This window comes from Nerophis ophidion, linkage group LG17 (genome assembly GCF_033978795.1).
Source record: "Nerophis ophidion isolate RoL-2023_Sa linkage group LG17, RoL_Noph_v1.0, whole genome shotgun sequence".
Lineage (NCBI taxonomy): Eukaryota > Metazoa > Chordata > Actinopteri > Syngnathiformes > Syngnathidae > Nerophis > Nerophis ophidion.
This window is the reverse complement of record NC_084627.1, coordinates 41585172-41598167: the sequence shown is the minus strand read 5'-3', so window position 1 is coordinate 41598167 and position 12996 is coordinate 41585172. Positions and strand designations below refer to the sequence as shown.

At 38.8% G+C, this 12996-nt stretch overlaps 1 protein-coding gene across 1 annotated transcript in view; it reads left to right on the top strand.

Moving 5' to 3' along the window:
- Positions 1-12996, top strand: part of grin3a (glutamate receptor, ionotropic, N-methyl-D-aspartate 3A) — a 117162-nt gene that overhangs the window by 1866 nt on the left and 102300 nt on the right. The window lies entirely within an intron of this gene.

Genomic DNA, 12996 nt, shown 5'->3' with positions numbered 1-12996 from the left:
AGAAAAGGCATAAAACCTTATTTGTTTTACTTTATATCAACCTCATGTTTATATAGAGATTTACTGTAAGCATTAAATAAAAAAAATAATAATTTGACTTATTTTTAACATTTTAGTGTCTGGGACCCTCTATGCTCCCCAGGAGCCCTAAGGATTAAAAAAAAAATCCATATATTTTGTTATGGTTTGAAAATGAAAAATATCAAAATGGCCCCCGCATGCTTAAATTGTTCCGTGTGCGGCCCTCTGTGGAAAAAGTTTGGATACCCCTGCTGTATAAAAACAATGATACATACTGTATAACAGGGGTGTCCAAAGTGCGGCCTGGGGGCCATTTGCGGCCCGCATCTAATCCGCCACACATTCTGCAAAAATTGCAAAATTGATAGTATTGCAAAAATAAAATAAAAACATTCAAAAAAAGTGGAATGTGGTGAAATCTAATGAGAAAAAGTGGCAATTTTGACATAAAGCTGCCATGCAGGCAGTTTTTTTTCCTTTTGTCTTTATTTTCTTTTTTTTTTTTCCATTGCTCAAAAAAAAAGGACAAAAAAATCTGTGTTATAATGAATTATTACTTGAAAATTATTACTTTAAAAATGTTTATGCGGAAAAAATATTGCATATGTTGTGTGGTTGCCATATAAAACATCAAAGTTTTGACAAGAGAGCATCAAAAAACAAAATAATAGTTCAAACTTAAAATCGACAGATATATCGGAAGTTGATCTTGAAATTTAAGTGTTAAAAGTAAAAAAAATAAAAATGCATCACTTTATGAGTGGGGAACCTTTCGGATCTTAAATATATTTAGTAGGATTTTATTTAACTTTTCACTGTGATTACTCAAAAATATGAAATAATTAAAATCAATGGTGTCCTGCATTATTGATCTTTGAGGGCTTTAATTGCTAAATAAAGGAACTCTCCTGAAGGACTCAATAAAGTACTATCTATCTATCTAAATACTGCATATTTCAGTTTTACTATAAAAAAACAAAGTTGTCTTTGACAGAAAAGGCATAAAACCTTATTTGTTTTACTTTATATCAACCTCAAGTTGATATAGAGATTTACTGTAAGCATTAAATAAAAAAATAATAATTTGACTTATTTTTAACATTTTAGTGTCTGAGACCCTCTATGCTCCCCAGGAGCCCTAAGGATCAAAAAAAAAAATCCATATATTTTGTTATGGTTTGAAAATGAAAAATATCAAAATGGCTCCAGCATGCTTAAATTTTTCTGTGTGCGGCCCTCTGTGGAAAAAGTTTGGATACCCCTGCTGTATAAAAACAATGATACATACTGTATAACAGGAGTGTCCAAAGTGCGGCCTGGGGGCCATTTGCGGCCCGCATCTAATCCGCCACACATTCTGCAAAAATTGCAAAATTGATAGTATTGCAAAAATAAAAAATAAACATTCAAAAAAAGTGGAATGAGGTGAAATCTAATGAGAAAAAGTGGCAATTTTGACATAAAGCTGCCATGCAGGCAGTTTTTTTCCCTTGTGTCTTTATTTTCTTTTTTTTTTTCCATTGCTCAAAAAAAAGGACAAAAAAATCTGTTATAATGAATTATTACTTGAAAATTATTACTTTAAAAATGTTTATGCGGAAAAAATATTGCATATGTTGTGTGGTTGCCATATAAAACATCAAAGTTTTGACAAAAGAGCATCAAAAAACAAAATAATAGTTCAAACTTAAAATCGACAGATATATCGGAAGTTGATCTTGAAATTTAAGTGTTAAAAGTAAATTTACAAAAATAATAAAAATGCCACACTTTATGCGTGGGGAACCTTTCGGATCTCATATTTAGTGGGATTTTATTTAACTTTTCACTGTGATTACTCAAAAATATGAAATAATTAAAATCAATGATGTCCTGCATTGTTAATCTTTGTGGGCTTTAATTGCTAAATAAAGGAACTGTCCTGAAGGACTCAATAAAGTACTATCCATCTATCTAAATACTGCATATTTCAGTTTTTCAAAAAAAAAAAAAAAAGTTGTCTTTGACAGAAAAGGCATAAAACCTTATTTGTTTTACTTCATATCAACCTCAAGTTGATATAGAGATTTACTGTAAGCATTAAATAAATAAAAAAAAAATAATAATTTTACTTTTTTTAACATTTTAGTGTCTGAGACCTTCTATGCTCCCCAGGAGCCCTAAGGATTAAAAAAAAAATCCATTTATTTTGTTATGGTTTGAAAATGAAAAATATCAAAATGGCCCCCGCATGCTTAAAATTTTCCGTGTGGAAAAAGTTTGGATGCCCCTGCTGTATAAAAACAATGATACATACTGTATAACAGGTGTGTCCAAAGTGCGGTCCGGGGGCCATTTGAGGCCCGGCCCGCAGCTAATCGTTTACCGGCCCGCCACACATTCTGCAAAAATTGCAAAATGAATAGTATTGCAAAAATAAATAAAAAAAAAACATTAAAAAAAGTGCAATGAGGTGAAATCTAATGAGAAAAATTGGTAATGTTGACAAGGGCAGTGTTTTTCAACCACTGTGCCGCAGCACGCTAGTGTGCCGTGAGATACAGTCTGGTGTGCCGTGGAATATTACCTAATTTCACCTATTTGGGTTGAAAATATTTTTTTGCAAACCAGTAATTATAATCTGCAAATTATGTGTTGATGTTCGAGTGTCGATGCTGTCTAGAGCAGTGGTTCTCAAATGGTGGTACGCCTACCCCTGGGGGTACTTGAAGGTATGCCAAGGGGTACCTGAGATTTTTCAAAAATATTCTAAAAATAACAACAATTCAAAAATCCTTTATAAATATATTTATTGAACAACAAAATATGAATGTAAGTTCATAAACTGTGAAAAGAAATGCAACAATGCAATATTCAGTGTTGACAGCTAGATTTTTTATGGACATGTTCCATAAATATTGATGTTAAAGATTTCTTTTTTTGTGAAGAAATGTTTAGAATTAAGTTCATGAATCCAGATGGATCTCTATAACGATCCCCAAAGAGGGCACTTTAAGTTGATGAGTGCTTCTATGTGTAAAAATCTTTATTTATAATTTAATCACTTGTTTATTTTTCAACAAGTTTTTAGTTGGGGTTTTTTTCAAATAGTTCAAGAAAGACTACTACAAATGAGCAAAATTTTGCACTGTTATACAATTTAATTAATCAGAAACTGATGACATAGTGCTGTATTTAACTTCTTTATCTCTTTTTTCACCAAAAATGCTTTGCTCTTATTAGGGGGTACTTGAATAAAAAAAAATGTTCACAGGGGGTACATCACTGAAAAAAGGTTGAGAACCACTGTTGTAGAGGACGTTAAAGGCAGTGCAGTCACCGCAGCCCTTACTTAATATTGTCGGCCGGGTGAAAATTGGGACAAATTCGGGAAAATGGTTGCACTGGTAGATGGTCGGGAGGTGCACTGAAATTCAGGAGTCTCCCGGAAAAATCGTGAGGGTTTCAAGTATGTTGCTAGGGCGGGAAAGCCATTCATAGAAGATGAATTCATTAAAAAGTGCATGTTAGATTTTTTAAGAAATCTTTTCTTGCCGCCCAGCCTCACCCAGTTTCTGCATCCTGTGGCCCCCAGGTACAGTGGGGCAAAAAAGTATTTAGTCAGCCACCGATTGTGCAAGTTCTCCCACTTAAAATGATGACAGAGGTCTGTAATTTTCATCATAGGTACACTTCAACTGTGAGAGACAAAATCCAGGAATTCACATTGTAGGAATTTTAAAGAATTTATTTGTAAATTATGGTGGAAAATAAGTATTTGCTCAACCATTCAAAGCTCTCACTGATGGAAGGAGGTTTCGGCTCAAAATTTCACGATACATGGCCCCATTCATTCTTTCCTTAACACGGATCAATCGTCCTGTCCCCTTAGCAGAAAAACAGCCCCAAAGGATGATGTTTCCACCCCCATGCTTCACAGTAGGTATGGTGTTCTTGGGATGCAACTCAGTATTATTCTTCATCCAAACACGACGAGTTGACTTTATACCAAAAAGTTCTATTTTGGTTTCATCTAACCACATGACATTCTCCCAATCCTCTGCTGTATCATCCATGTATCCATTTTGGTATAAACTCAACTCGTCGTATTTCAATCAATCAATCAATCAATGTTTACTTATATAGCCCTAAATCACTAGTGTCTCAAAGGGCTGCACAAACCACTACGACATCCTCGGTAGGCCCACATAAGGGCAAGGAAAACTCACACCCAGTGGGACGTCGGTGACAATGATGACTATGAGAACCTTGGAGAGGAGGAAAGCAATGGATGTCGAGCGGGTCTAACATGATACTGTGAAAGTTCAATCTATAATGGATCCAACACAGTACCGAGAGTCCAGTCCAAAGCGGATCCAACACAGCAGCGAGAGTCCCGTTCACAGCGGAGCCAGCAGGAAACCATCCCAAGCGGAGGCGGATCAGCAGCGCAGAGATGTCCCCAGCCGATACACAGGCAAGCAGTACCGGATCGGACCGGACCCCTTCCACAAGGGAGAGTGGGACATAGAAGAAAAAGAAAAGAAACGGCAGATATTTGGAGGAAGAAGAATACTGAGTTGCATCCCAAGAACAACACACCTACTGTGAAGCATGGGGGTGGAAACATCATGCTTTGGTTCTGTTTTTCTGCTAAGGGGACAGGACGATTGATCCGTGTTAAGGAAAGAACGAATGGGGCCATGTATCGTGAGATGTTGAGCAAAAAAGTCCTTACATCAGTGAGAGCGTTGAATGATTGACCAAATACTTATTTTCCACCATAATTTAGAAATAAATTCTTTAAAATTCCTACAATGTGAATTCTTGGATTTTTTTTTCATATTCTGTCTCTCACAGTTGAAGTGTACCTATGATGAAAATTACAGACCTCTGTCGTCATTTTAAGTGGGAGAACTTGCACAATCGGTGGCTGACTAAATACTTTTTTGCCCCACTGTAAATGGAGTTTAAGACCCCTGCTTTAAATAATAACGTTTTGCTTAATTTTCTGAAAAAGTCATCTCGAATTCAGGCATTCGATGTCGCAACAATCACAAAAAAAAACAGTGAAGTTAAGGAGGGATTGTTTTACATTGGGGTGGAGTTTGCACCGTCAATGTAGAAATATACTAAAGTGGCCTAAACATCAGAAACATGTTCTGCATGTGGCCCTCGGTGGTCGACACCCCTGATCTCCAAGGAAAGGAAAGATTGTTTCCATACATGATTGAAAGTGATTACCAAGCAGTAGCTCTAATGGCGCCTCACTGCTGTGAGGCTTTAAGACTGCCAAGATGAACTCACACTAACACTGGAGACGCCTGCAATGTAGCCTCAGGGTGTGCCATCATCTACACATTATTGATCAGACTTTGCTCTCGGACATGTGTTTAGGCTGGGAATAATTAGTTGATTTATCATTTGGACATGAGGAAGGTAATGCAAGTTATCATAGTAGATGGTTCCGTGGTCCAGTTCCATTGGGAATGTGCAAGTAAAGGCACCACAAGAGTGCACACACCTCTACTTTAAAAGCTGTATAGTAAAACAAATGCACTGACAATATTTAAATGCAAGTGGATTATGAATTAATGTGGTGTATTTCTACATTTATAAAAAAGAAGCCCTTTGTTACAAAAAAAAAAAAACATTTGTTTTTTTGTCTAAATCCTTGACTTTGGCTTGTATATAATACATTTAGAATAAAATAAAATAGACTTTATTGTCATTATATTTGCATATAACAAGTTTAAAGACTCCAACTTAAGGTGTGGTTGTGGGAACAAATATGGGGTAAAATAAATAACACAAGAGGTAATAAAGAAAAAACTAACAATTGAAATAAACAGACTACTATCCAATAAAAATAACAAGCAATCCTGTACAATATACAAAACACTGTAGAAATACAAAATACTGTACAATATACAGAACAAGACCAGAGTACCGAAGTAATAAATAACAATCAGTGTCGGACGTATTGCACTCGAAGGGTAGTATTGCACAGTAGGGTATTAGGGCAGGATATTGTATTATTAGTATAAGTTAGAGTTCAACATGGTGACAGCTCTGGGAAAAAAAAGCTGTCTCTGAGCCTGTTCGTTCTGGCTCTGATGCACCCGTAGCGCCTGCCCGATGGTAGCAGGTGGTAGCCAGGGTGTGTGCTGTCTTTGGTGATGGTTTTTGCTTTCTTGAGGCAACGGGAGTTATGTAAATCCTTCAGGGAGGGCAGGGGGCAGCCGATGATTTTTTTGTGCAGACTTTATGATGCTCTGAATCGCCTGATTGTCTGCTTCAGTGCAGCTGGCGTACCACACTGTTATGCAGTACGTAATATATTATTATTGTTATGAAGAAGTTACCATATTATAATCATACACCATGCCATTGCACTTAGAGTGAAATAGAGGAAAATATCGTTGGCTCAGATTTTCTACAAGGTGATGTGTTTGAGGAAACTTTAGTCCAATCATCCAGAACATCATGTCATCTCTGATGTTGGCTTATGTCAGAACTCTGGTTCTCTGTTTCAGTCTCTCTCTTTCACCAAACCCATCCAAGTTTGTCTTTAAGCACCTTTCTTTGTGCACGGGTACAAAGTCATGCTGGGACAGACAAACATTTACAGGTCACTTATGTGGTACAAACCCTGTTTCCATATGAGTTGGGAAATTGTGTTAGATGTAAATATAACTGGAATGCAATGATTTGCAAATCCTTTTCAACCCATATAAAGGTGAATATGCTACAAAGACAAAATATTTGTTGTTAAAACTGATGAACTTTTTTTTTTTGCAAATAATCATTAACTTTTGAATTTGATGCCAGCCACACGTGACAAAGAAGGTGGGAAAGGTGTCAATAAATACTGATAAAGTTGAGGAATGCTCATCAAACACGTATATGGAACATCCCACAGGTGTGCAGGCTAATTGGGAACAGTTGGGTGCCATGATTGGGTTTAAAAGCAGCTTCCATGAAATGCTACGTAATTCACAATCAAGGATGGGGCGAGGGTCACCACTTTGTAAGCAAATTGTCGAACAGTTTAAGAACAACATTTCTCAACAAGCTATTGAAAGTTATTTAGGTAATTTACCATCTACGGTCCGCAAAATCATCAAAAGGTTCAGAGAATCTGGAGAAACCACTGCACGTAAGCAATGATATTACAGACTTTTGATCCCTCAGGCGGTACTGCATCAAAAACAGACATCATTGTGTAAAGGATATCACCACATGGGCTCAGGGACACTTCATAAAACCACTGTCAGTAACTACAGTTTATCTCTACATCTGTATGTGCAAGTGAAACTCTACTATGCAAAGCCAAACCCATTTATCAACAACACCCTGAATAGCAGCCGGCTTTGCTGGGCCCGAACTCATCTAAGATGGACTCATGCAAAGTGGAAAATTGTTCTGTGGTCTGACAAGTCCACATTTTAAATTATATTTGGAAACAGGGGACTTGGTGTCCTCCAGAACAAAGAGGAAAATAACCATTCGGATTGTTATAGGCGCAAAGCTCAAAAGCCAGCATCTGTGATGGTATGGGGGTGTATTAGTGCCCAAGGCATGGGTAACTTACACATCTGTGAAGGCATCATTAATGCTGAAAGGTCCATACAGGTTTTGGAGCAACATATGTTGTAATCCAAGCAACGTTATCATGGACGCCCCTGCTTATTTCAGCAAGACAATGCCAAGCTACGTGTTACAACAGCGTGGCTTCGTAGTAAAAGAGTGCGCATACTTTCCTGGCCCGCCTGCAGTCCAGACCTGTCTCCCATCGAAATTATAAAGTGTAAAATACAACAGCAGAGACCCCGGACTGTTGAACGAATGAAGCTCTACATAAAACAAGAATTCCACTTTCAAAGTTTCAATAATTAGTTTCCTCAGTTCCCAAACTTTTATTGAGTGTTGTTAAAAGAAAAGGTTATGTAACACAGTGGTGAACATGCCCTTTCCCAACTACTTTGGCAATTGCAGCCATGAAATTCTAAGTTAATTATTATTTTCAAAAATAAAATAAAAATTGTATGAGTTTGAACATCAAATATCTTGTCTTTGTAGTGCATTCAATTGAATATGGGTTGAAAAGGATTTGCAAATCATTGTATTCCGTTTATATTTACATCTAACACATTTTCCCAACTCATATGGAAACGGGGTTTGTATGTTAAAGAGTTTGGCACAGTAGAAACTTGAGTTATGAATTTAAAAAAAACATTAAACTTAAAGGCCTACTGAAATGAGATTTTCTTATTTAAACGGGAAAAGCAGGTCCATGCTATGTGTCATACTTCATCATTTCGCGATATTGCCATATTTTTGCTGAAAGGATTTAGTAGAGAAAATTGACGATAAAGTTTGCCACTTTTGGTACTTCCTGAAAAAGCCTCGCCTTTACCGGAAGTCGCAGACGATGACGTCGCAAGTGTGGGGGCTCCTCACATATTCACATTGATTTTAATGGGAGCCTCCAACAAAAACAGTGATTCGGACCGAGAAAACGACAATTTCCCCATTAATTTGAGCGAGGATGAAAGATTCGTGTTTGAGGATAGTGATAACGACGGACTTGAAAAAAAAAAAAAAAACGAGTTAAAAAAAAACGCGATAGCATTGGGACGTATTCCGATGTTTGTAAACACATTTACTAGGATAATTCTGGGAAATCCCTTATCTTTCTATTGTGTTGCTAGTGTTTTAGTAAGTTTAATAGTACCTGATAGTCGAAGGGGTGTGTCCGCGGGTGTGTTGACGCCATGTCTCACGTGTGTCGACGGCAGCTGTACGGACGATACAAGTTTAGCTGATATCCGGTAAGTGGCGACTTTTTAACCACAATATCCTCACCGAAACCAACTGGTTGACATTCGGTTGGGATCCATGTCTGCTTGACCGCGCTCTGATCCATATTAAAGTTTCAGCTCCGTGAATTTTAAACAAGGAATCACCGTGTGTTTGTGTGGCTAAAGGCTAAAGCTTCCCAACTCCATGTTTTTACTTTGACTTCTCCATTATTAATTGAACAAATTGCAAAATATTCAGCAACACAGATCTCCAAAATACTGTGTAATTATGCCGTTAAAGCAGATGACTTTTACCTGTGTGTGTGTGCCTAGCGCTCATACTTACTAAAAACGCGTGACGTCCTGCGTACACGTCATCATTATCAATCAATCAATTAATCAATCAATTAATGTTTATTTATATAGCCCTAAATCACAAATGTTTCAAAGGACTGTACAAACCACTACGACTACGACATCCTCGGAAGAACCCACATAAGGGCAAGGAGAAGTCACACCCAGTGGGACGCTAGTGACAATGATGACTATGAGAAACCTTGGAGAGGACCTCAAATGTGGGCAACCCCCCCCCCTCTAGGGGACCGAAAGCAATGGATGTCGAGCGGGTCTAACATGATACTGTGAAAGTTCAATCCATAGTGGCTCCAACACAGCCGCGAGAGTTCAGTTCAAAGCGGATCCAAGACAGCAGCGAGAGTCCCGTCCACAGGAAACCATCCCAAGCGGAGTTGGATCAGCATTGTAGAGATGTCCCCAACCGATACACAGACGAGCAGTCCATCCTGGGTCTCGACTCTGGACAGCCAGTACTTCATACATGGTCATCGGACCGGAACCCCTCCACAAGGGAGGGGGGGTCAGAGGAGAAAAAGAAAAAGAAGCGGCAGATCATCTGGTCTAAAAAGGAGGTCTATTTAAAGGCCAGAGTATACAAATGAGTTTTAAGGTGAGACTTAAATGCTTCTACTGAGGTAGCATCTCGAACTGTTACCGGGAGGGCATTCCAGAGTACTGTAGCCCGAACGGACGTTTCCAAGACGAAACTCCCGGGAAATTTAAAATTGTAATTTAGTAAACTAAAAAAGCCGTATTGGCATGTGTTGCAATATTAATATTTCACCGTTGATATATAAACTATCAGACTGCGTGGTGGGTAGTAGTGGGTAGTAGTGGGTTTCAGTAGGCCTTTAAAATATTTGACTAATACCTTTTTTCAAAATGATGCTCTGCCAGTAAAATACCTCTAAATAGTCAAATCTCCAGAGTGAAATATGGGGAAGTGTATCTCTGAAGCAAGTGACTAATAAAAATGCTGCACGTCCGATAAGGTTATCTCTGTCTAATGGGAGACTTGGGAAAAGACTGACTTTGAAAAATCCTTCACTGTTGTTTTAGAGGGAAAAGGATACATTTTGTCATTTGAATCCCTACCCAAAGTTCATATTAAAGGTGTCAGCACAAGCCAGGAACCACACCAGCGTCCTTTTTGGATGGCACCTGTGCTGCTCAGGGACTGAAGGCTTTAGGGACACTTTTAGCCAGCAAAGTGTTTGTTTCTGTTCCACGTCTTAGACAAGAAAATATCCCCTGGATGGATGTCATGTATGAATAGACAGGTGGTGGGTGAATGGATGGTGGACAGTCGGAGATGGATGCATACTGTAGATCAGGGGTGTCAAACTCAAATACAGAGTGGGCCACAATTTTAGACTGAACAAAGCCGCGGGACAAGGTTGGACAAATTAACCTTTTAATAGGGACCCAAACAAGTTTTGCATTGAATATTGAACGAGGAAGGCTTATATAACTTTATAGTGACATGAAAAATCGATTTTCAAATATTGTAGCATCCCAGAAGAGTTAGTGCTGCAGGGGGTTCTGGGTATTTGTTCTGTTTTGTTTATGTTGGGTTACGGTTTATTAGTTTATTAGTTTATTAAGGATCCCCATTAGTCTACACCGCAGTGGAGACTATTCTTCCTGGGGTCCAGGCAAAAAACATCACACAACCACAGAACAAACGATTAAAATGCAGTACAACATGATCCAATAATAAATTGTCATAATACAAAAATAGCAACAACAAAGAACCAAAAAATACTAATAGATGTTGTTACATAATAATTTTCATACCAAAGATAAAAATAGCAATATAAAATTAGATATACTGTATACATTTTTGCAAAAATAAAACAAAGAACCAATGGCCTAAAATATACACATTAGTGTACCAAAGACAAACAATAAGTGACGAAAAAGTATCATCCATCCATTTTCTGCTGCTTATTCCATAATCAATAAAATACTCAATAGTCAATAAAAACAGTTATGACATTAGGTACAATCTAAAATAATCTCTTTACGCAATACTTCTCCTTTTAGTTTATTCTTAAAGCCCACTATAATGGTGATTGATAGCAGATATTGTGGAAGTCTGTTCCAGTAAGTGATTGCCCGATACATTACAGTGTTTTTCAAAACATCACTTTTGGGTTTAAGACGGGTGAGAGCACCTGTTTGGGCTAGCCTGGTACCGTAGTTGTGACTGTCACTGGCAAGCAAGAGCTGAGAATACAGATATGAGGGTTTATGGCCAGTCTTTCATCAACTTTCATCCATGGCAATTCATGATGCATGATCTCAATGCCAGTCCTAAATGAGCAATGGAGAGCTAGTCTAGTGTGGATGTTCTCCCTAAATGTGGTTGTCATTCTTGTTTGGGGTGGGTTTTCAGTGTGGTGCATATTTGTAACAGTGTTAAAGTTGTTTATACGGCCACCCTCAGTGTGACCTGTATGGATTGCATTCACTTGTTTGTGTGTAAAGTCCGCATATAGTATGTGACTGGGCCGACACAATGTTTGTATGGAGAAAAACCTGAAGGGACGACAGTTTGTAGAGGACCTTGAATGCAGTGCCTTTAAGGCACGTCTCCAATGATGTTGTTTGGGTGGAAATCGAGAGAAATTCGGGAGAATGGTTGCCCCGGGTGATTTTCGGCAAGGGCACTGAAATTCGGGAGTCTCCCGGGAAAATCGGGAGGGTTGGTAAGTATGAGTATTAGCGGTGAATGCTGTGTTATAATACCAGCGGGCCAGCTCTAATGTTAATTTGATATTGCCTCAAGGGCCAAATTAAATTACACGGTGGGCCAAATTTGGCCCGCGGGCCAGAGTTTGACACCCATGCTGTAGATGCAGAGTAGGTGAATAAATAGAGATGGGAAAGATAGATGGATGACTCGCAGCAATAAGGCGGATGGCGGTTTGTCAGGGGATGGATTTTGGCTTGATTTATACCAGGGGTGTCAAACTAAAATACAGAGTGGGCCAAAATGCTAAACTGAACAAAGCCGCGGGCCAAAGTTGAACAACTTAACCTTTTAATAGGGACCCAAACAAGTTTTGCATTGAATATTGAACAAGCAAGGCTTATATAACTTTATAGTGACATGCAAAATCGATTTTTGTTGGTAGCGGGGGTGTATATTGTAGCGTCCCGGAAGAGTTAGTGCTGCAAGGGAGTCTGGGTATTTGTTCTGTTGTGTTTATGTTATGTTACGGTGCAGATTTCTCCCGAATTGTGTTTGTCATTCTTGTTTGGTGTGGGTTCGCAGTGTGGTGTAACAGTGTTAAAGTTATTTTCTACCGCTTATTCCCTTTTGAAGTCGCGGGGGGCGCTGGCGCCTATCTCAGCTACAATCGGGCGGAAGGCGGGGTACACCCTGGACAAGTCGCCACATCATCGCAGGGCCAACACAGATAGACAGACAACATTCACACTCACATCCAAACACTAGAGCCAATTTAGTGTTGCCAATCAACCTATCCCCAGGTGCATGTCTTTGGAAGTGGGAGGAAGCCGGAGTACCCGGAGGGAACCCACGCATTCACGGGGAGAACATGCAAACTCCACACAGAAAGATCCCGAGCCTGGATTCGAAGCCAGGACTGCCGGAACTTCTTATTGTGAGGCAGACGCACTAACCCCTCTTCCACCGTGAAGCCCGAATATTGAACAAGCAAGGCTTATATAACTTTAAAGTGACATGCAAAATCGAGTTTTGTTGGTAACGTGGGTGTATATTGTAGCCTCCCGGAAGAGTTAGTGCTGCAAGGGGTTCTGGGTATTTTTTCTGTTGTGTTTATGTTATGTTAGGGTGCAGATTTCT